The sequence below is a fragment of the Rhipicephalus microplus genome, chromosome 3, assembly GCF_043290135.1.
Source record: "Rhipicephalus microplus isolate Deutch F79 chromosome 3, USDA_Rmic, whole genome shotgun sequence".
Classification (NCBI taxonomy): domain Eukaryota; kingdom Metazoa; phylum Arthropoda; class Arachnida; order Ixodida; family Ixodidae; genus Rhipicephalus; species Rhipicephalus microplus.
The window spans coordinates 146,091,314-146,113,450 of NC_134702.1; the positions used below are offsets into that span (position 1 = coordinate 146,091,314).

At 47.6% G+C, this 22,137-nt stretch overlaps 1 protein-coding gene and 1 long non-coding RNA gene across 2 annotated transcripts in view; both read left to right on the forward strand.

The window, feature by feature from the left end:
• Positions 1-22,137, forward strand: part of LOC142802995 (solute carrier family 2, facilitated glucose transporter member 8-like) — a 166,370-nt gene that overhangs the window by 100,253 nt on the left and 43,980 nt on the right. The window lies entirely within an intron of this gene.
• On the forward strand, positions 5,441-10,680 carry LOC142803964 (uncharacterized). The gene is made up of 3 exons (XR_012894392.1): positions 5,441-5,582; positions 6,897-6,982; positions 7,347-10,680. It is a non-coding gene; the product is annotated as an uncharacterized LOC142803964 (long non-coding RNA).

Below are 22,137 nucleotides of genomic sequence, written 5' to 3' on the forward strand. Positions count from 1 at the left end.
AAGCATTATTTTTGGTGGACCATAAACTTGTAATCCCAATGTCAGCTTCACTCTAGTCAGATTTGTTATTGGACGTGTCTTCCGAAATTGAAGAAGACGAAGAAGAACGTGCTCAGCCAGGTTGCTATTCTGTGTGACACCAGCTTGTATTTGGCTGCTCTTTATTGTTACAGACGATGCCAGCGAACGCTCCTACGCGAACGAGCGTTGCGAGCATCAAAAGCGGGCCACCAGGAACGTCGTCCAAGGCGCTTTTGGCTGGTGCCGACGCTCAGCAAAGGGCCAAGGCCAGAGCACGTGAATCCCGCCTGGCCTCTGTTCAAGACTACAGGAGCACCACATTCGAGAAGATGGCAGACACCACTGAGCTTACGCCTCACGAACGGCCGAGACAGCAATACCGGACATGGCCTAGACCTCTGATGTCTCTGGTGCCTTGTTGGGTGGGCTCGCTGTGCGTGGGGACGGCGCTGGGCTACTCGCTGCCAGCCGGCCGAAGCTTGCATCACGCCAAGGACAGCGGATCCTTCGACATCACCCATGAGCAGATATTCTGGTACGCATATATAGGAGCTGTTTACGTGAACTTATGTTTTATTAGCCATAAATTTTGGTGGGAGCACGTACAATCATAAAAGCAAACCAGCGGGAGAAGCATGTTCCTGATAGCGCATATTAGGAAATATATATGCAGTTGAAGTAGCACGTTGGCTACTTTTATATTTGTGCATGCAGCCACACACCATCGCAACTATTGTTTGATTTTATTTATTTATTTATTTATTTAAATATTTAGTTATTTATTTATTACCCTCAGGGCTTACAAGAAGCGTTACAGAGGGGAGGGGCTACATCAATAGTGGATTATAAGGCACGTAGAAAAACGGGGAACTCAAAGAAATAAACCAACAGCAAAAATGCATAAGCCAAGACACGCATGTTACTGTACAATAACAAGTATAAAATGAATGTGATAAAACTGAAAAACACACTGCTAACAGCAATACCAAGTATAAGGTGAAAACAACTGAAGACCACACTGCTAAGAAGCAATACGAATAAACAATACGAATATAAAGTGAACATAGACAAGAAATCAAAAGTAGATCGCAGTGGAAAAATTCCGAGTTGACTTTAGCACACGCACCTTCATATCACCAGCATGAAGGAAAGAAGATAAGCAGGTAAGGCGTAGGTGTGTACGTTCTAGTTAAGGTTTGTAAGTGCACCGCGGAAAAGATGAGTGTCTGCGATAGTCACCAATGAGGCAGACAGGTGATTGAATTCAGCGCAGTTCTTCGGAAGAAATGAGTTATTGTATGTTGTGGTACGCTAAAAAGGAATGCAAACTTTATGATGATGGTCAGTACGAGCAGAAGCATAGGAAGGGGATGCGATGAAACGGGATCGAAGCAGATGATTGTGATAATACATTTTATGAAAGAGGCATAGTCGAGAAAGCTTTCTGCGAGAGGCTAGAGAGGGAATGTTAAGTGTGGCCTTCAAGTTAGTAAAGCTTGCTGTGCGGCTGTACATGTGTACCACCGCACAGCAAGCGCACAAGTGTTGTCGAAAGTTGTGGAACGGTATAGTGTCAAGAAATTGAAGTAGCTGAGTTATTCGTGAGCTTCGATCGCTCGAATGGCGTGAACATAACGTACATAATCACTAAAGTGTTAGAAACGTTGGACTGCGTGGTTATAGGAGATTTCTAGATACATTAGTGAACAGAACAACTCTGAACTAGTAAAGTCACTTTTCGAAATATAGGTATATCTCAGCCAAAATGTATGTGAGCCTGGTTGAATGCCAATATGCCGGCCTGTTTAGCACATGGAAAGTGATAATAGCTCTCAGGCAGAATGGAAATGAGCAAAGATTTAACCTGCAAACTTTATACATGAAGAGGATATATCATAACGTTTTCCTAATATTTGTAGACCTTTAAATATTACCGTCACTAGAACACAGCTAGACGTTATGTGTGCTCTCTGATGGCACTGACTTACGCTCCCACGTTTAAATATACATATAAACTCCATTAGGTATACAAAGGGATGGCCGCCACCGTTTATAAGTTGGTAAAGCATCCGACGTGCCCTTCGAAGGTCGCATAGTCGGTTTTTGCTGGTGACAAGTTTTTATTGCCCGTTTTCTCTTCCCAGAATTACATTACAATTACTTTTATTACTGCGATCATTGTCTGCTAGCTCTCAAAATTTCTATTGGTTGTTACGTTTCTAAGACCTAAATGTTCCCCAGTCTTTATCTGCTGCTTCAATGGACAAAAAATTAACCCCCGAAGCACTCCGTACAGAGGGTTCACTAGTGAACGTGAAACCTGTTGCTACAGGTGATTGCATACATCACACTTGAAGCCGAAGCCAAAGTGACCCTCAAGAAAATGCCGCCAAAAGTAGGCGTCATCCCCGGTGAATGCGCTTTTCCAATTGCCATGTTGACGCTCCTCTGCTTCCAACGCCCCTTCCTCAGTTCGCCGTTGGTGCTACTTTTGGTTTGGTAGGCTGCCGTAGGCATGGCGCGCAGTTGTTGCTCGCGCCTCGCCACCATGGCCTGTTCTTGTGCCCAGATTGCTGTAAAGGCCTGGTGAACATGAATGCTCTCACTGATCAGATTTCGGCGTTGTTCTTATAAATTATTTGGCTGTTCGGGCGTCCATGCTTTCCGTGCCCACCCCACGTGGAGGTTATAAGTTGAAACTGCTGCGAAAGGGCTCGGCGGCATCGCTATGAAAGGTGAACGACGTCACTGACAGTGCAGCCAATCGACACCGTTACCGCTTCTTGAATCAAGTGGTTTTTATTTTCCCCTAGCAATATGCACCATACGCAACTTTCATGGTAAAAAATTGCCTTGAGCCAACCATGCTAATCCAGCAACTCGTGAAACAAAGTCAAGCATAGGGTGCATTATTTGCAGTATTGACTTGAAGTATATAATTACAGTAAGTACAGTAAGTCAAATAAAGTGCAAACAAAAAGTGTTCGCATTCCAAGTGTACTAAAATTTGGCAGATCACACGTACTGTGGAAATCGGCGATATGCGAAGCAGGAATCAGGAAGGTTGATATGTCACTTCAAAATAAACACAACATTACGAGGCGAACGTAAAGTCTGCCAAACCCAACTTCCATGTCATGACTAGCATGTTTGGACGTGTTATTTACCTTCGTCGTCTATTCCCGTCACCCGATACAAAATTTAGTATCACATGTCTTGTTTAGTGGAGCTAGCGAAATGGTCGCGAGCATGCTATGATCGTAGCATGCAGTCATGTTTTACATGACAAGCATAACGTGTTTATCATGTTTGGATGTGTCATTTATCTTCGACGTCTATTTACGCAACGTTATACCAAAATTGAAATATGCGGAGCTAGCAAAATGGCCACGAGCGTGCTATGAGCGTAAATGTAGTCAAGGCTGTCTATGACTACATATACGCTCATAGCGTGTACACATACACAGTAAAAATTTTTGCACCCAAAAGGGTGTAAAAAGGGTGCTTTTACGAGAAAGTACCCTTTGCAACACCCTTTAACACCCATAAATGGTCGATTGAAAAAAAGCACCCTTTTGTTTGGGTGCTTGCCTCGATAGCACCCTAAAATAGGCTCTAAGGGTGCTTTTGTGCCTGAGAAGGGTGTAAGTGCCGATTCATCGGATGGAATATGCAGCTTAAGAAGAACACATAAATATAATATTTGGAATTTTACGTCTCAAAAACCTCCATGTGATTATGAGGGTCGTCGTAGTGGAAAGCTGCAGATTTTCACCATTTGGTGTTCTTTAATGAGCGCTCATATCGCACAGTGCAAAGGCTTCCACATTTTCGCCTCCGCCTTAATTCGACTGCCACGGCCGGCATCGAACCCGCGACCTTCGGATTGGTGGCTGAGCAGCGCAGCTACTGCACGAATATGTGGACCTTGCGTTAAATGACGGCCTAATTGACTTAGAATGTGTGAAGGTGCTCTCCGAATACAGCAGAATGTCAGCAGAAGCAAATCGCGTTTCATTTATAATGGCAATTAACTGCAATCCATGTTACGAAAGCTTTCCTTAGCGTTGGTTATAAGCTACATGTTTGCTGTGGATTATATACAGGAACATAATGTTCGCCCGAGTATGGGTGTGTGTGCGTGAGCCTGCGCATGTGTTCGCGTGTAAGCGCGATTGTGTGTACACCCGTGCATGTGTGCGTGCGCGTGTATGTGCGAGTCCGTGCTTGTGTTGGCGTGCCTGTGCACATGTGTACGCCCATGCATGCGTGCGTTTACAGTCGCGTGTGTGTGTTGCCGTATGTGTGTATACGTGTATGTGTGTGCGCCTGTGAATAAGTATGCGTGTGTATCAGCCCGTGCGCCCTCAAATTTCGTGTGTGTGTGCGGGGGGGGGGGGCACTGCTTCTTAGTGTTTAAGGTCCCACACCTGTTCAGACTGGGAGTCTATATGGGAGGTGGCTTAAGAAATGGCGGGGGTCAACGCACTGTACACGGACTATTCAGTACATGGAAAACAGCTGCACACTTTCGTACCAAATCATTGCTTACGAACTTGCTGTGGTAGCTGATTAGGTCCGCTGAGGCGCTTCTACGCTCGAAAACGTGGGTTATGACCAATTCACACGGAAAGCTGTCACTGCACTTATGCACAACCATCGTTTATATTAACAACGTTTAACAAGAACGTGCCCTGCCTTTGCTACAGGTGCTTAGCTAGCTCATTGGGCAACCATATGGAATTATGTGCTGATCATGTGGTCAGCAAAAAGTTTGTTATAACAACCTCGGCACGTTTCGTGGTCCGTGACAAGCCTTGTAATAAACATCCGCGACTGTGGATTAATTTGTTCCAGCTTCGACTACGCATTCAGTGTTTGCGGCACCATACGCGGAATAGCCAGACACAGACAATGCGAAAAGAAATTCCTCTGGAAAAAGGTGTGGCGATGCTCTCCCGCTAATGCCACCGAGGACGAAATAATTATTGTTTCTGGCCATTCCATGGTGCACTTTGTTTTCCGCAAGTTTTGCTTCACTATTTTTCGCCCACTGCAATCGCATTCCGTTGAAATACTCAAAGAACCCGAGGCTGGTAAATAATCTGCGTCGCTGTGCGACTGGCTGGGAGGAGAGTTGCCGTTTACAAGGAGTCATTCCGCGCCGAAGGGCCGTCCGCCGTATGCGCCATAGCGTTTGCCTTTCGGCGCCGCCTTGGCGGGTTTCCCGCTCCTCCCCCCCCCCTCCCGCTCACCCCCCCGGCCAGCGTTGCTCCCACAACGGCGGCGTAGATAAGCGAAGAGTTGCGTCACCGAACACCTGCGTCGACAGCCTCGGCGCCGCCGCCAGTGCCTCCTCCTTCTCTCTCTCTCAACGTTGCTCCCTCTGTCTCATCGTCTTTTAAATGCGTTGCGTTGGTCTGGGGTCTTGGTCGCTGTGTGTGTTCTAGCGAACAGGCGCATATTCAATGGAGGTCACGCATGACACCGTGTTCGAAGTGACGCTCGGATTAAGGAATATTCATGGAGTGGCGGACACGGACAACGTGGGCCTGTTAACGGTGAGTGTACTGTTTTCGTATGTAGTAATCATACAGCGCTAGCTGGGCGCCTGCAGCAGCTCTGCCGAAGTAGGCTGCCAGCCATTTACAACAGCAGGCGTTCGCGGGCCTGTTGCAGATGCCCGATTAAACGTGTGACTTAACGAGTTCACACTGCTATGCGCGATGTTGTGTAAGTGCTTGCATCACTCATACAGTGAGTGATGTGATCACTTAACAAGGGCGGGGTTAGTTGCTGATCGCACATTGTCTCTACACTGCACAAAGTGATTGATATTGTTTTATGATGTGCTTTGGGCTACATCGTAATAACATTTCTATTAATACTCAAATGTGCAACGTGCTTCTGTAGGTGTAAGCGTAAAAAAAGAAAGAAAAAGCAAAAATTATGTACAGAGGCGCACTGTACGAAATGGCTTTTTTTTTTGCTTAAAGACGGTATAGTTGGAGGTGCTGATATGCCGCGATGCTCCCAGCACGTGCGCCTCGGTCTTTTAAGCTATTTAGGACAAGTGCCACCAGCAACAGGGAAAGATCTAGCAGACTTGCAAAAACGCGTTGTTGTGGCCATCGCCGTGCGTTGTTTTCCCTCGTTTCTGTTTGCTGTTTTCGTGCTTCGCTTTCATCTGCGATAATGTTCGGCGTTATAACAGAATCGAGAGAGTATACGTGACTGTCGGAGCTATGTGCGGTTGCTCTTGCATAAGCCATGGCTGCTGCAACGTAGTCGGCGTCCGCGCGCGTTGCCGCGTTCGAGCGCTCTTACTTGCGTGATTGTGTTTAACTGAGTATTTAGGCACGGGTTACGTTTGTAAATCCCGTAGTCAATAATCGCTAATAGCGTGCCCCTGATTGCCATCAGAGGATGGGCTTGGTTGTCGAAATATGCCAGACGCTTTTTCTGAAAGGAAGCTTTGAATTTTTTTTAAAAGAAGTACTTTAATACGTGCAAGGCAGTGCCTATTGCAGGCCCGCAACTCTTTAAAAACTGGACGAGCTATCACATCTTTTATCAAATTACAATGAATTAAGATGATTGAATTATAGATGACGAATTTCTGTGCTAGATTAGGTGCACAAAACACATGTTCGCAGCCCTACGTCTAGAAAGCAGGCAAATAGGAAGCACAGCGTCAAATTTGGATTAGATTCTATTGACAGAGCGTCTTGTGAGGGTAGAAAGAACGAGAAAATTGTTCATTTTTGATGTCCTTATAGAGGCAGTCAGAATTACACTGATTGGTGACTTGTAATAATTCCTCAGATTGTTAGAGGCGTGCTTAAAGTCAGTAAATCTTTTACTTTTTTTTGCAGACCTCTTCGCTAGTGCCACGCCCAAGATCATTTGTTCTCATGTAAAAGAGAAAGCAGAGATGTCTTCACTGTTTGTACATGAAGAGGTGAGTTTCTTGTGCATTTTGATTAATGTTACATGTTCTGAGCGTTGTACTTTAGGAATTCTTTTTCACACTGGCTCACTACCCTATAAGGAATTTGATTCTTAGGTGAGTTCAGGCTTTCGTAAGTGCCATTTTCGAGCTGTAGTCTTACACTTAACCTCCTTTCGGGATTTTGCTGTATGCTGGAAAACTCTTATCTTTATCATACGAAATTATTAGAATGTATGGGTTGTATGCTTCGAGTTCAGTGTAATGTCAATTACACGCCATTTCGAAGGATACACACTACACATTTTTTATATATGGTGCTGCCAGAACAGCACGAACATCCTTTTAAGAGAAGTCATATTTGCTCTTATTACAGGATGAGAGGGTGCCGCTGACGTCCTGCGTAGTCTACCCCCCGGCCCCAGTCTAGAGCAAGCCTACTTCCTGAACCTCCACATGGATAACCGAAAAATCTTCCGTGTCAGTAATGACGAAGAAGGAGTGACAGCACTGATGAGTTGATTTTTTTTTTTCAACATTGTCTACGGCCGCAAGGCCTTTAACAACCACCGTGATTGAGCGGATTTTTCTCGGCGTGAGTTTGGAGTTTATCAAAGAAGTTCAGGCAGTACGACGCTGAAAATTTTAGTGTCACAATGCCTGAACAACTTTTTCTAGTGTGGTTATGGTAGATGAACAAACATTGTTATTTGTGTAAGTTATTTTGCTTAAATATAGCTGGACCATTCCATGCCAAACGTCCCAGCCACTTTGGCGACCATCTGAATTGTATTTGAAAAAAAAGTGCTGACTTACTGCGTTGAAAACAGTGAACTGCTAGAATATTTCAGCGAGAAAAAAAGTTTTGTTCATGTGGCTGGCTTATAACTTCCTGGCATAATGCCGTCTGTGTGCTGTTTGTGGAAAATTTCGTTTTAAAACTACCGCTTATTTTTTCTAAAGCAAATTCGGTCTACCTGTTAAGTAAATGTGCTTCTGTAAGGTATTTGAAGCTCAATAGTAATAGCGCAATTTTTTAGCCACATTCGCTTCCAAGAATAAAGCCAAAATGTGTTATGTTTGCATTTTTATTGCAATATTGCACTTTGTATGAATATCTGAGGAGTGAATATTTACTCCACAGAAGGTATATTTTGAGGAAAAAATATCTTTAGACCTCTCAAGCTGCTGAAATATACGAGAAAATATCACGAATTTCACAAAATTGTGATTTTTGTCCGTATTGAGATGCAATTTGCTCCATGTTGTGATACAATGAAAACTCATCATTCTACCTAAATTGTAAGAAAATGAAATTCTTTCTGTAATAAAAATCTTATCGCAAAGAGGACAGAAAAGAGCGCTATCAACTGAATTTTATTGAAGGTGCTACGAGCGTTTCTATACTGAGCACAAGACCAGGGCTCATCTGCAACAACACATGTGTGACCATGACAAAATAATTTTAACCGAGAAAAGAATACTCTTTTTCGGAAAAGATAAGTGAAGGTGTACTGATGCATTGATCCTTGGCCTTCCTGATAAAGAGTTCTAAAATATCTCATTTTTCTGCTTGCTTTTTTTTTCAAAAACCGTGTTTTATGAAACCTAGGACTACACTTACATTCTTTACGGTGTCCGGCCATGAGACTACTATAGCTCTTCTTAACATTTAAAGCATGCTGTCTTGCTTGATCATTGAAGCATTGCCCAGTTTGTCCTGTTTACTTTTCCACATGTTAGCGGTATCTTATACACACTGGATTAACATTCAGTAAACCTATTCTAGTGACGAATGGTGCAAGATTGACTATTCCTGTTGCTGTAAGTACATGCACTTTTGAAAGCTTGCAAGGGGTGGAAAACAACAATGTCATATCTGCTGGCTCTTTTCCTAAAATTGTGAGACACCTTATGTACGTAGTACCATGTGACATGCAAAGGTGATTGGTCATTCTCTTTTTCTTTTGGTCCTGCTTCCTTTAACTTTACTTTCTGCAGGAGGGTTTCACAAACAAGTGTGTTGATGCTGTTGGGGTATTGGCTGGTGCTATCAGCCCAGGAGTGCTAAGAATGTTCTGCCTTTTGATAGTGGGCATTCAAAATTAGTAGAAAGAGGAATTGATACCACATGTACTCAGGCCACCCTTCAGAAGTCATGTTAGCACAAGGGTGAGATCAGGTTTAAAAACCAGATTAAAAGACTAAAAGATGCTGGGTATCCCAACAGAATCATCACACCCGTTTGCAAAACCCTCCTGCAGAAAGTAAAGTTAGACAGGACCAACAAAAAACAATGACCAAAACCTTTGCATGTTATACCATATCATGTGTCTCACAATTAAAAAAATAGCCAACAGATATGATATTAGCGTGTTGTTTTCCACCCCTTGCAAGCTTTCAAAAGTGTGTGTACTAAACAGCAACAGGAATAGTCAATCTTGCCCCATTCGTCACGAGAATAGGTTTACTTAATGCCAATTTAATGTTTGTATAAGTATTTTTTATCAGGTAAACCAATGATCAGTGCATCACTACAAATTCACTTATCCTTTCCGAGAGGGAGTATTATTTTCACAGTTAAAGATTATTTTGTAGTGCTCACACGTGTCGTCGCGCATGAACACGGTTCTTGTACTCCGTATAAAAGTGCTCGTAGCACATTCATTAAATTCAGTTGACAGTCGGTGCTCTTTCCTGTCCTTTCTGTCTCTTCCGAAAGTTGTCGCGCTGTGACTAGTACACAACCACGATGTACCAACTCTCCCAAATTAAGCTCTTGTTACGTAACACGTAGACCGAGTTTCGTATGAAAAGAAGGAGCGGTGCTTTTAAAATAAAATTTTTCACATACAACACCTAGACGGCATTCCAGGAAGTTCAGAAGGCAGCCACGTGACCAAATATTTTTCCTCTCCTGAATATTCCAGAAGTTCACTATTTTCAATGCAGAACGAGTTTTTCGAATACATTTGAGATGGTTGCCAAAATGGCTGGGACATTTGGCATAAAGTGACCCAGCTGTGTCATTAGCCATAATTATGCATTACCTATTTTGTTTTTTGTGTGTTTTGACTCAGTTTTGTGTTCGTTTTTAGCTTATTGTGTTTCTGATCATTGTATTGGTTTCTTAAGTATTCGCTAAAGTTATATGTGCAAAACCCGTTTATGTTTGCATGTACATCATTTCTCATAACCAATTGTTATACATCCAGGAATACAAAGCTTAATCCACTGTGATTATATACATTTAAAAACACTATCCATATATATTTTTGTGTGCATCACTTCTTGGGAACGATTGTGTACATGAAGGCGTATATAGTGAAATCATGGTGATTGTATATATTTGAAAGAATCATAAGTATATATATGCTTGTATTTCATTCCTATTAACCGATTGTGTACATGAAGGAGTATTAAACTGGAAACCACTGGGATTGTAGATACTTGAAAGAATTATAGGGATATATTAGCGTATATTTCATTTGTAGTCTCTATGTACTTGAAACAGTATACTAAACTGAAACCAGTGTAATTGTATGTTGCAAAGAATTGTCAATGAAGTGAAACTGAATAAATATAATAAACATTTGAGGTGTTGCATGTGTAGTGTACGTATACGTGAACGTATATCTGGTGAAAAAGTTGTGTGGCAGAAGAAAAGTTTGTTTTATTTGCCTATTAAATAAACGCAATATGCAAGGGCAGCAAGGCTTCATTTTCTGTAACGCGCATTATGCATATACTGTGAAGTATATATAGATCCAGCACAAGTTCATACACGATGGCACGCGTTTATATTTTTGCCCAGACGCAATGAATGGAGCTCGACAGGTGGCGCACCATTGATAATGAGGACCACTTTCTTCAAGTAGTGTTTAATCAGTGCATGCTGATATCTATTAGTTCAGTCTAAAAGAATACTGGCACCCCTGCCATGGGCACTCAATACCCTTGTGCACCCTTCTCGCACCCTCCTCAGAGGGTGCTAAAAAAGTGATGGACATCGAAGGCACCCTTCCTTAAGGGTGTTTTTTTAACACCCTACAGTTTTTTTACATGTACACCCTATTCTAAGGGTGCATGAAAAAGCACCCTTTTTAGAAGGTGCTGAATTAACACCCTTAGGGTGTCGTCCACGGGACAAGCTCATTTACACCCTTCTGGGTGTAAAAATTTTTACTGTGTATAATCAGTATCAGGACGCACATATGATGAATATCATCTTTGAACGTGTCATTTAACTTCGTCGTCTATCCACGTCACGTGATACCAATTTGTTATAGGTGGAGCTGGCAAACCGGCTGCGAGTGCTCTATGAGCGTAGCATGTAGTCATGTTTTACATGACACGTATATCAAGATTATCATGTTTAGACGTGTCATTTACATTTACCGTTCATTCACACCACGAAATATCAAATTCGCTATATCTTAACCCAGCGAAACGGCCGCGAGCGCATCATGAGCGTGGTATGTTGTCATTTTCTTACATGACAGGCATGTCATGATTATTATGTTCAGACATGTCGATTACCATCACCGTCAATTCACGTGATGAAATACCAAATTATGTATATCGGTACCTATAGCGAAAGCGCCGCGAGCGCATGAGCGTGGCACGTTGTCATGTTCTTACATGACGCGCATCACGTGATTACCATATTTGCATCAATCATACGCCTACGTCATATATTGATGTGTCGTAACACCACATTTGGTATATGTGATGCTAGCCAAACGGCCACGAGCGCATCGTGAGCGTTGCATGTAGTCATATTGTCACGGGGTCGTGACGTGGCCGAAGACAGGAGACTTCGTGTTGGGGTTTAACTGTTTATTTGGGCGAACCTGTGCCCGGTAAACGGAAAGTCCAATTACAGCAGCAGTCTCACACAGATAGCAGTCTCGGACTGATAGCGGCGAACGGAGCGTCGGCCTTCGATCAACCACTGACAAGCGGCGAAGCGCGTCGGCATTTATACTCTTGCCGTCGAATGTTCTAGCGTTATCGCTGGCGGTGGCATAGCTTCCAGAACAATCTGTACCGTTCGCACAGTGGGCGTGATCTTATCGAAATGATCTACTACCGTCTAGAAAACTGCAGGCGCGGTTTGCGCTAAGAATCGTGTGGTGTTTTGGGACGATAACAAAAACTTGGCAAATGGAACGTGGCATTGCCCCCCTCCGAAAAAGGCATCGTCCCGATGCTTTAACTAAAGATGAAAGTACAATAATAATGCAAGAAAGTACAAAGAATAAATTCCGATACAACAATAATACAAAAAAACACTGGTTCAGTTTGTTAACGCGCATGAAACGGCTTGAGGCGCGCGACATGGACGACTTCAGGTCGCGATCGGCGTCGTTGAGAGTTCGTGATGCCGTCGGGGACAACCTCGTAATCAAGTGGGCCGAGACGTCGAACCACCTTGTACGGTCCGAAGTACCGTCGCAGAAGCTTTTCACTTAGTCCACGTCGGCGTATCGGCGTCCACACCCAAACACGTTCACCGGGCTGGTATTCCACGAAGCGTCGTCGAAGGTTGTAACGGTGGCTGTCGGTCGTCTGTTGATTCTTGATACGGAGACGCGCAAGTTGTCGGGCTTCTTCGGCTCGTTGAAGGTACTCGCTCACATCGAGGTTTTCTTCGTCGGTGACGTTGGGTAACATGGCATCGAGCGTCGTTGCCGGGCTCCTTCCGTAGACCAATTTGTATGGAGATATCTGCGTCGTCTCCTGCACCGCCGTGTTGTATGCGAAGGTCACATACGGAAGAATGGCGTCCCACGTCTTGTGTTCGACATCGACGTACATTGACAGCATGTCGGCGATCGTCTTGTTAAGCCGCTCGGTGAGGCCGTTGGTCTGTGGGTGGTACGCTGTCGTCCGGCGGTGGTTTGTTTGGCTGTATGCCAAGATCGCTTGAGTTAAGTCGGCAGTGAATGCCGTTCCTCTGTCGGTGATAAGGACCTCCGGGGCGCCGTGACATAGGACGATATTTTCGACGAAGAACTTAGCTACCTCGGATGCACTGCCTTTTGGCAGGGCTTTTGTTTCGGCGTAGCGGGTGAGGTAGTCGGTAGCTACCACGATCCACTTGTTTCCAAAAGCCGACGTCGGGAACGGCCCCAGTAGGTCCATACCAATCTGCTGGAAAGGTCGGCAAGGTGGATCAATTGGCTGCAGAAGTCCCGCTGTCCTTGTCGGCGGTGTCTTGCGTCGCTGACAGTCCCGGCATGTTCTCACATAACGGGTGACGTCGGTGGTAAGACGTGGTCAGTAGTACCTTTCTTGTATCCTCGCGAGCGTGCGAGAAACACCGAGGTGCCCTGCCGTCGGATCGTCGTGCAGGGCCTGCAGGAGTTCTGGTCGCAGAGCTGAAGGCACCACAAGGAGGTACTTAGCTCGAAGCGGTGAAAAGTTTTTCTTTTGTAGAAGACCGTTCCGTAGAAAGAACGACGCAAGTGCGCGCTTGAATACCTTCGGGACTTCGGCGGTCCTGCCTTCGAGGTATTCTATTAGGGCCTTAAGTTCCGGGTCGGCCCTCTGTCGTTCAGCGAAGTCGTCGGTAGTTATCGTTCCTAAGAAGTAGTCGTCATCCGGGTCGTCGGGTAGCGGTTGGTCAACAGGCGCACGAGAGAGACAGTCGGCGTCGGAGTGTGTTTTGCCAGACTTGTAAATGACAGTAATGTCATATTCTTGAAGTCTCAGGCTCCATCGTGCGAGGCGACCTGAAGGGTCCTTCAAGGTGGCTAGCCAACACAATGCGTGGTGGTCGCTCACAACTTTGAAGGGCCTGCCGTAGAGGTAGGGGCGAAATTTCGACGTAGCCCAGATGATGGCGAGGCACTCCTTTTCTGTCGTGGAATAATTTGCTTCTGCTTTGGATAGCGATCGGCTGGCGTAACTAATAACCCTTTCAAGTCCGTCAGCCCTCTGCACAAGAACGGCGCCAAGACCTACGCTGCTTGCGTCAGTATGTATTTCTGTCTCGGCGAATTCGTCGAAATGGGCAAGTAATGGAGGCGTCTGGAGGCGACGTTTTAGCTCTTGGAAAGCGTGTTCCTGCGGCGTTTCCCACTTAAACTCCACGTCGGCCTTGGTAAGGTTAGTCAGAGGATCGGCGATGCGGGCGAAGTTTTTCACGAACCGCCTATAATAGGCACACAGGCCCAGAAATCGGCGCACTGCTTTCTTGTCAGTGGGCGGCGGGAAGTCAGCGATGGCGGCTGTTTTCCGTGGATCGGGACGAACTCCAGACTTGCTGATAACGTGCCCCAGGAACAAAAGCTCCTCATACGCAAATCTGCACTTTTCTGGCTTCAGTGTGAGTCCGGAAGTCTTGATGGCTTGAAGTACAGCGTCAAGACGCCGAAGATGCTCGTCGAAACTCGAGGAAAACACGACGACGTCGTCCAAGTACACAAGGCAAGTCTGCCACTTCAATCCTGCCAGTACTGTATCCATAACGCGTTGAAAAGTTGCAGGCGCTGAGCAAAGGCCGAAGGGCATCACCTTAAACTCGAAGAGGCCGTTCGGTGTTATAAACGCCGTCTTCTCTTGGTCTCTTTCGTCGACTTCGATTTGCCAATAGCCAGTCTTGAGGTCCATTGACGAAAAGTACTTGGCGTTATGGAGCCGATCAAGTGCGTCGTCTATTCGTGGGAGAGGATACACGTCCTTTCTTGTGATTTTGTTCAGGCGGCGATAATCGACGCAGAAACGTAGGGTCCCATCCTTTTTCTTCACTAACACCACGGGGGATGCCCATGGACTCTTGGACGGCTGGATAATGTCATCCCGCAGCATTTCATCAACTTGTCTCTTCATGGCCTCACGTTCTCGCGTCGAAACCCTGTACGGACTCTGACGGAGTGGTCTGGCATTTTCTTCGGTTATGATGCGATGTTTCGTGATTGGGGTCTGCCGAATTTTCGATGACGACGAAAAGCAATCTTCGTATTGCAGGAGCAGGGCCTTGAGCTGTTCTTGCTTATCGTTCGGAAGTCTGGGATTGACGTCGAAAGCTATAGGAGGGGCTTGGTTCCTCTGAGCAGGTTCCGCAGAATCGGCGAGGGCGAAAGCACTGGTGGCTTCGACAATTTCTTCGATGTATGCGACCGTTGTTCCTTTGTTCACATGTTTGTACTCATTGCTGAAATTTGTGAGCATAACCGTTGCTTTGCCTCCCCGCAGCTCTGCAATCCCTCTTGCGACGCAAATATTTCGGGTGACCAACAGATGCTGACTGCCTTCAACGACGCCTTCCAAGTCAGGTGATTTAGGAGCGCCGACTGAAATAATGACGCTTGAGCGAGGCGGAATGGTGACTTGTTCTTCCAGCACATTCAAGGCATGGTGTCCTGACGGCGTGCGCGGCGGTAGTGCTTCTTCTGTGGATAACGTTATCGACTTTGTTTTTAGATTGATGACAGCACCATGGAGGCATAAGAAGTCCATGTCAAGGATGACATCTCTCGAGCAACGCTGTAGGACTACGAAGTCTGTAGGATAAATACGGCCGTTAATGGTGACTCTCGCTGTGCAGATTCCTGCAGGCGTTACGAGATGACCTCCGGCTGTGCGGATTTCAGGGCTTTTCCAAGCTGTCCTAACTTTCTTTAACTTCGCGGCGAACGACCCACTGATGACAGAATAGTCGGCTCCAGTATCGACGAGAGCGGTCACACTGTGGCCGTCGATAAGAACGTCGAGGTCGCTAGTTCGCCGTCTCGCATTACAGTTAGGGCGTGGCGTCGGGTCACGGCTGCGTCGGCTTGTTCCGCTGCTTCCATGTTGCGTCGTCAGGCCACCTTCGGTAAGTGAGCTTTCACCGTCAGGGCTTTGCCTGTTTGGCGTTCTGTTCGGAAAGCTCCGTCGCGGCGTCGTCGTCGTCGGAGGATCTTCGGTAGTTCGTCGCACAGCAACCGCACCTCCACCGGTTGCTGCCCTTAGTTTCCCGGATACGGGCTAGGAGACCGGCCCCGCGTAGGGCTAGAGTACTGCCGGTGGTGCGGTGACGTGCGGCGGCTGGGCGACGGGGAACGCGAAGGGCTTCGTGGTGTCCACCGAGTTCCTGTCAGGTAGTCGGCGATGTCACGTGGTCGTTCTCCTGGCTGTGGACGCGGTGCATTGACGGCGAAGCCACGCAGTCCCATCTGTTGGTACTGGCAACGGCGGTATGTGTGTCCGGCCTCGCCGCAGTGGTAGCAGAGCGGGCGATGGTCAGGGGTGCGCCAGACGTCAGTCTTCCTCGGTGCACTGCGCTGGGCCGCTGGCGAACGGTATGACGTCGGTGGGGGTGGTGGCGGCGGTGGCGTCTGTCGACGGAAGTGCGATGGGGCGGCGTTTTGGCGTGGACGGGGAGGAGCGTTGTGGCGCAGTGCAGCGGCGTAGCTCATAGTTTCCGGCTCGGGCAGCGGTGCGTGGGGAACTTGAAGCGATTGCCGAACTTCTTCTCGCACAATGTCGGCGATCGAATCCACTTGAGGGTGCGCCGAAGGCAACAGTTTGCGCAGCTCTTCCCGCACGATCGCTCGGATCGTTTCACGCAGGCTTTCAGAGTCACTGGTTTGAGCAGCAGCGCATTCTGGAATCAGGCGACGATTATACTGTCTGGTGCGCATGTCAAGGGTTTTTTCGATGGTGGTCGCCTCGGATATAAATTCTTGGACGGTGTTCGGTGGATTTCTCATTAGTCCCGCGAAGAGCTCCTGTTTGACCCCTCGCATGAGGAAACGAACTTTCTTCTCCTCAGGCATGTCTGGGTCAGCGTGACGAAATAGGCGGGTCATCTCCTCTGTGAAAATTCCAACCTTCTCATTTGGAAGCTGAACCCGGGTCTCTAGTTGAGCAGCGGCCCTTTCTTTGCGAGCGACGCTCGCGAACGTTTGCAGAAATGCGCCGCAGAAGACATCCCACGTTCGGAGCGTGGACTCATGATTTTCTAGCCAGGTCCTTGCGGTGTCTTCCAGGTAGAAGTACACACGACGGTGCTTTTCTTCGTTGTCCCAGTGGTTGCGGGCGGCCACACGGTCGTATGTTTCCAGCCAGGTCTCCGGGTCTTCGAACGATGACCCATGCAAAATTGGTGGTTCCCTGGGTTGATGCATGACCATCGTGGGCTGGGATGCGGCGGTTGTCATTGTCGCTGCAGTCGCAGTCATGGCCTTGGTCTTCCGCGCCTTGTCTTCTAGAAGCCCGTACTCCGGTGGTAGCCCTTGCTGTCGGCGGCTTGTTCGCTGCTCCTGGTTGGCGTCGGTGTCTTCTCCGCGACGTGGGCTGGGTTCACGGCTTGACGGGGGCGTCCGGTACATGAACGAAGCAGCACCTCCACCAGATGTCACGGGGTCGTGACGTGGCCGAAGACAGGAGACTTCGTGTTGGGGTTTAACTGTTTATTTGGGCGAACCTGTGCCCGGTAAACGGAAAGTCCAATTACAGCAGCAGTCTCACACAGATAGCAGTCTCGGACTGATGCGGCGAACGGAGCGTCGGCCTTCGATCAACCACTGACAAGCGGCGAAGCGCGTCGGCGTTTATACTCTTGCCGTCGAATGTTCTAGCGTTATCGCTGGCGGTGGCGTAGCTTCCAGAACAATCTGTACCGTTCGCACAGTGGGCGTGATCTTATCGAAATGATCTACTACCGTCTAGAAAACTGCAGGCGCGGTTTGCGCTAAGAATCGTGTGGTGTTTTGGGACGATAACAAAAACTTGGGAAATGGAACGTGGCAATATGCTTACCTGACAAGCCTCTCATCATAATCATGCTTGCACTAATCATGTACCTTCGTCGTCCATTGTCGTTCCATAATACCAAGTTTGGTGTATGTGAAGCTAGCAAAACGACCGCGATCGCACAATTATCGTGGCGTGTAGTCACTCATGACTTCCATGACATGCGTGTCATAATTTCCACGTTAGAGCCTGTCAAATTCGTTGTACATTCAGTCATGTCATACCATACCAGTTTTGAAATGCGTCATGTGAACGAAACCACCTCAAGACCATGACATAAAAATTGTGACATTTATAGCATACATGTCATCTTTTCATATTATGACTGCTCAACTATGCTCGTTATGAAGTTATGTAATGTTATACCTATTTTTGTATCGATACCAATATTGAAACGGCCAGGAAAGCTAAATAGATAGATAGATAGATAGATAGTCAGACAGACAGACAGACAGACAGACAGACAGGCAGGCAGGCAGGCAGGCAGGCAGACAGACAGACAGACAGACAGACAGACAGACAGACAGATAGACAGACAGATAGATAGATAGATAGATAGATAGATAGATAGATACGCCTAAAGTCACTGAAGTGCGCTAAGAAATGCTTCGCATTTAAAACTCACAACTTTCGACCCGTAATTACGACATTCCCTGAGTGACCCTGTTCCCTCTCATTTTACTTCCGTTGTAATCAGTAAGAGTTCTTGTACTGTTTGCAGGTTCGGCTCGCTGATGGCCCTTGGAGCGGTGTTCGGCTCGCTAGGAGGGGCCCTTCTGACGCAGCGCTGTGGGCACCGCTGGAGTTTCGCGACCTCGGCCCTCGGCCTGCTCGCCACTTGGCTCTGCATCGGCTTGGGGCACGACGTGTACCTCTTCTACGTAGCGCGCTTCGTGAACGGCTTCTTTACCGGCTTTGTCTCGCTCGTCGTGCCTGCGCACATAGCCGAAATGTCGCTCGCCACGCACCGCGGCACGGACGTAAGTTGACAGCCCTCAGCATGCAGTACACACTTTTAAATCGCGTGGCGGGGAAAGAGCGTAAGATGTGAGCCACATGACAGAATGAAGCTGCCAGAACAAAGACCATTTACTTCCAGCAAGTACTGCTTTTAGAGCCACATCCCAATATTTTGATCAAAATAAATTAGGTTGAAATGAGTGCAGCTTTTGTGTATGCCATGCGCGCACACTTTGGAATATTATACTTCCAAACCACCAGGCAATTTAAAAATCGGAGTTTCTTATAATGTTTCTACGTGAAAGCCATCACCATCTTTTTTTTCCTCAGTATATTGTCACAGAGTCGTGACTTAGCCGAAGACAGGAGACTTCGTGTTGGAATTGAACTGTTTATTTGGGCGAACCTGTGCCCAGTAAACGGAAAGTCCAATTACAGCAGCAGTCTTGCACAGATAGCAGTCTCGGACTGATAGCGGCGAACGGAGCGTCGGCCTTCGATCAACCACTGACAAGCGGCGAAGCGCGTCGGCATTTATACTCTTGCCGTCGAATGTTCTAGCGTTATCGCTGGCGGTGGCGTAGGTTCCAGAACAATCTGTACCGTTCGCACAGTGGGCGTGATCTTATCGAAATGATCTAATACAGTCCGGAACCTTCTAGAAAACTGCAGGCGCGGTTTGCGCTGAGAATCGTGCGGTGTTTTGGGACGATAACAAACTTGGGAAATGGAACGTGGCATTGCCCCTCTCTGAAAAAAGGCATCGTCCCGATGCTTTAACTAAAGATGAAAGTACAATAATAATGCAAGAAAGTACAATGAATAATTTACGATACAACATTAATACAAAAAACACTAGTTCAGTTTGTTAACGCGCATGAAACGGCTTGAGGCGCGCGACATGGACGACTTCAGGTCGCGACCGGTGTCGTTGAGAGTTCGTGATGCCGTCGGGGACAACCTCGTAATGAAGTGGGCCGAGCCGTCGAACCACCCTGTACGGTCCGAAGTAGCGTCGCAGAAGCTTTTCACTTAGTCCACGTCGGCGTATCGGCGTCCACACCCAAACACGTTCACCGGGCTGGTATTCCACGAAGCGTCGTCGAAGGTTGTAACGGTGGCTGTCGGTCGTCTGTTGATTCTTGATACGGAGACGCGCAAGTTGTCGGGCTTCTTCGGCGCGTTGAAGGTACTCGCTCACATCGAGGTTTTCTTCGTCGGTGACGTTGGGTAACATGGCATCGAGCGTCGTTGCCGGGCTCCTTCCGTAGACCAATTTGTATGGAGATATATGCGTCGTCTCCTGCACCGCCGTGTTGTGTGCGAAGGTCACATACGGAAGAATGGCGTCCCACGTCTTGTGTTCGACATCGACGTACATTGACAGCATGTCGGCGATCGTCTTGTTAAGCCGCTCGGTGAGGCCATTGGTCTGTGGGTGGTACGCTGTCGTCCGGCGGTGGTTTGTTTGGCTGTATGTCAAGATTGCTTGAGTTAAGTCGGCAGTGAATGCCGTTCCTCTGTCGGTGATAAGGACCTCCGGGGCGCCATGACGTAGGACGATATTTTCGACGAAGAATTTAGCTACCTCGGATGCACTGCCTTTTGGCAGGGCTTTTGTCTCGGCGTAGCGAGTGAGGTAGTCGGTAGCTACCACGATCCACTTGTTTCCGAAAGCCGATGTCGGGAACGGCCCCAGTAGGTCCATACCAATCTGCTGGAAAGGTCGGCAAGGTGGATCAATTGGCTGCAGAAGTCCCGCTGGCCTTGTCGGCGGTGTCTTGCGTCGCTGGCAGTCCCGGCATGTTCTCACATAACGAGTGACGTCGGTGGTAAGACGTGGCCAGTAGTACCTTTCTTGTATCCTCGCGAGCGTGCGAGAAATACCGAGGTGCCCTGCCGTCGGATCGTCGTGAAGGGCCTGCAGGAGTTCTGGTCGCAGAGCTGAAGGCACCACAAGGAGGTACTTAGCTCGAAGCGGTGAAAAGTTTTTCTTTTGTAGGAGACCGTTTCGTAGAAAGAACGACGCAAGTGCGCGCTTGAATACCTTCGGGACTTCGGCGGTCCTGCCTTCGAGGTATTCTATTAGGGCCTTAAGTTCCGGGTCGGCCCTTTGTCGTTCAGCGAAGTCGTCGGTAGTTATCGTTCCTAAGAAGTAGTCGTCATCCGGGTCGTCGGGTAGCGGTGGGTCGACAGGCGCACGAGAGAGACAGTCGGCGTCGGAGTGTTTTTTGCCGGACTTGTAAATGACAGTAATGTCATATTCTTGAAGTCTCAGGCTCCATCGTGCGAGGCGACCTGAGGGGTCCTTCAAGGTGGCTAGCCAACACAATGCGTGGTGGTCGCTCACAACTTTGAAGGGCCTGCCGTAGAGGTAGGGGCGAAATTTCGACGTAGCCCAAATGATGGCGAGGCACTCCTTTTCTGTTGTGGAATAATTTGCTTCTGCTTTGGATAGCGATCGGCTGGCGTAACTAATAACCCTTTCAAGTCCGTCAGCCCTCTGCACAAGAACGGCGCAGAGACCTACGCTGCTTGCGTCAGTATGTATTTCTGTCTCGGCGAATTCGTCGAAATGGGCAAGTAACGGAGGTGTCTGGAGGCGATGTTTAGGTTTGGAGGTGCTGCTTCGTTCATGTACCGGACGCCCCCGTCAAGCCGTGTACCCAGCACCTCCACCAGATGTCACGGAGTCGTGACTTGGCCGAAGACAGGAGACTTCGTGTTGGAATTGAACTGTTTATTTGGGCGAACCTGTGCCCGGTAAACGGAAAGTCCAATTACAGCAGCAGTCTTGCACAGATAGCAGTCTCGGACTGATAGCGGCGAACGGAGCGTCGGCCTTCGATCAACCACTGACAAGCGGCGAAGCGCGTCGGCATTTATACTCTTGCCGTCGAATGCTCTAGCGTTATCGCTGGCGGTGGCGTAGGTTCCAGAACAATCTGTACCGTTCGCACAGTGGGCGTGATCTTATCGAAATGATCTAATACAGTCCGGAACCTTCTAGAAAACTGCAGGCGCGGTTTGCGCTGAGAATTGTGCGGTGTTTTGGGACGATAACAATAACTTGGGAAATGGAACGTGGCAATATGTTGTGGTCTTCGTACTCCTTTTCCCCCAGTAGTTTTCAGCACAGAACACAGTAGTTCACTTCCTCCAAGACTGGAGGCATTGCAAGCTTTCTGCATTTTACCTTGTTTTGCACTGCCTTTGTGATCTGCCCACAGTTGACCATGCACCGACGTCAAGCGATGTGGTAATTACGTTACCTTACGTTTTGAGACGTCATCGTGACGTCACAAATTTTTGCTATCTGTGAACTCACGTTGACACCGTTGACGCTAACGGCGATTTGTCCAATCTGATGCGATGAGGCATGTCGACCTCCCTGTTTCGGAAAAACTTGTGCATGAAAAATCTGAAAACTTGTGCATGAAAATGAACGGGCCAGGTGGGCA